The 2,408-nt window shown below is 48.5% G+C and overlaps 1 protein-coding gene across 2 annotated transcripts in view; it reads right to left on the reverse strand.

The window, feature by feature from the left end:
- Positions 1 to 853, reverse strand: part of Hdac6 (histone deacetylase 6) — a 22,127-nt gene extending 21,274 nt beyond the window's left edge. Inside the window, exon 1 of one of the 2 annotated variants that reach the window (XM_031337039.1) lies at positions 605 to 853. The gene's annotated coding sequence lies outside the window, so the exon portion shown is untranslated. Of the gene's footprint in view, positions 1 to 3; positions 175 to 604 lie in introns of those variants that run through there. The other variant, XM_031337118.1, reaches the window with a different exon arrangement.
- Between the last annotated feature and the right edge of the window lie 1,555 nt (positions 854 to 2,408).

Below are 2,408 nucleotides of genomic sequence, written 5' to 3' on the forward strand. Positions count from 1 at the left end.
CCTGCACCTTCCAGTCTCGCAGATCTCGCCCGGAGCGTTTCCCCTTGCCCGGCTGCTCAGAGGACTGCCCCTTTCGATCCGAATCCTTCAGACCCCACCCCCTTCCCAGACGCCTACCGTTTAACCAAGCTCCCTCAGCCCGTTCCAAGCCTCCGCCCAACTCCCGCCCAGCCACCGTCGCTGGCCAATCCTTCCGCTCCTGTTCACTAAGCGCTGCCCCCTTTTCAAACTCCGCCCTTGGATCACTCCGCCAAATTCCCGGCGACCTGTGTGGCCCCGGGCACCTGATCCCTTCTTTTCCATTGGGCTGAGCGTTTTAATTTGCCCGCCCACGTCCAGCCCACAGTACGGATCTAGTCTGCCCACAACGCTTCAGGCGCAAACCACACCTCTCGCGAGCAAGCCCGTGGAACGGGTCATACTGCGCCTGCGTGGTGTGGTACTCCCCAGTTCGAGACCCGGATCTGCCCCTAGCGCTAACAACCCCTCCCGCCCCCACACAAACGCACGCCCACACACCCGACCCACACATCCACCCCTGCTGTTTTTCCGATTGCTACGGCTGCCATTCTCAATTCCAGGCTAGTCATCCTAGGAGACCTACGGATCCGCATCAGTTGTGTGATTCGAGAGCAAATCAAAGAAGCTAGGATGGTCGGAAGAGACGTCTTCTCCAAGATTCCTGAGCTGCGTTTGGCGATGACGTAGCTCGGGCCTGCGGGTGACTAGTTCGAGATAAACGCTAATAATAGACTTTGGCTAGTGGCAGCCAAAATGAGTATGATGGTAAATGTTGGTAATTTTCTGAGCTAGTGGTCACTGCGATGTCATGCAAGAAGCATCCCCAAATGTTAGCTATTAACATTCTGCAGTGGAAATGAGTAGTGAGGGGCGGGGTGGGGCCTAAGTAGCTCACTATGTCAGAAAGCCTGACTTTTGTGAAGTAGTTTACATTGTAAGGCTGCTCTATGGACAACACACGGGGCGGGGGGACTTAGATTTAGATCTTGGACAGGTCACAGCTCTGTCCTGTTTTCTTACCTGGAAAATTGAGATGCTAGGGCCAAGGCCAGAATGGGAGCTCAACCTACCTGACACCTTCACCTACTAATCAAACTAACAGCATGAGGGAAAATTCCTGTGACTCTTCGAAACCCTCATCCTATCTCAGTCCCACAGGTGGCAGAGTTGTCCTGATCTCCCCCTCTCAAAGACACCATTTCCTAAGGACCTGTAGGCTGAGACCAGAAAGAAACTATCTGGAGTTCTGTATCACTGGCTAGCAAATAGATTGACAGTCCCATAATCCAGGAGCCAAACCCTCTGAACTGCTTGCAAATGCCAGTTTCAGCCCTCCACGTTCTCAGCACAACTTTTGCTTTAAGGGTTATCTAAATCTACACACACTAAGGAAAATAATAATACATAAAAACATTCTGGGAGGGTAATGTCTGCCAAACAAAAGATTGAAGATCATTATAAACAGTGAAGTCGAATTTTCCTATACAGTCAGAAAAGGTTCCTGTACAACAGGGCTCAGTAAACTTTATAAAAACTAAGATTGCGGCCTGGAGAGATGGCTCAGCGGTTAAGAGCACTGACTGCTCTTCCAAAGATCCTGAGTTCAAATCCCAGCAACCACATGGTGGCTTACAACCACCTGTAATGAGGCCTGATGCCCTCTTCTGGTGAATCTAAAGACAGCCACTGTGTACTTGCATATAGTAATAAATAAATATTTGGGCTGGAGCAAGCAGGGCCCGAGCAAGCAGAGGTCCTGAGTTCAATTCCCAGCAACCACATGATGGCTCACAACCGTCTGTATAGCTGCAGTTTACTCATATACATTAAATAAATAAGCCGAGCGGTGGTGGCACACACCTTTAATCCCAGCACTTGGGAGGCAGAGGCAGGCAGATTTCTTAGTTTGAGGCCAGTCTGGTCTACTGAGTGAGTTCCAGGACAACTAGGGCTACACAGAGAAACCCTGTCTGGAAAAACCAAAAATAAGTAAACAATAAAATAAATCTCAAAAAAAAAAGCTATGATTGTAAATAGTTTAGGCTTTGTATCCACATTTAATCTTTATGATACATTTTCTTTCTTTTAAAAAGGACCGGGACTGAAAGATGGCTCAGTGGTTAAGAGCACTGATTGCTCTTCCAAAGGTCCCGAGTTTAAATCCCAGCAACCACATAGTGGCTCACAACCATCTGTAGCACCCTCTTCTGGTGTGTCTGAAGGCAGCTACAGTGTAATTAGATATAATAAATAAATAAATCTTTAAAAAAAAAAAGGACCTTGCTTTCATGTCCAGGCTGCCTAGAACTTCTGGCCTCAGGGGCACTTCATGTGTCAGCTTTCTGAGCAGCTGGGCACCACTGTGCCCAGTTAATCTTTCTTTTTTT

This window comes from Mastomys coucha, chromosome X (genome assembly GCF_008632895.1).
Source record: "Mastomys coucha isolate ucsf_1 chromosome X, UCSF_Mcou_1, whole genome shotgun sequence".
Classification (NCBI taxonomy): Eukaryota; Metazoa; Chordata; class Mammalia; order Rodentia; family Muridae; genus Mastomys; species Mastomys coucha.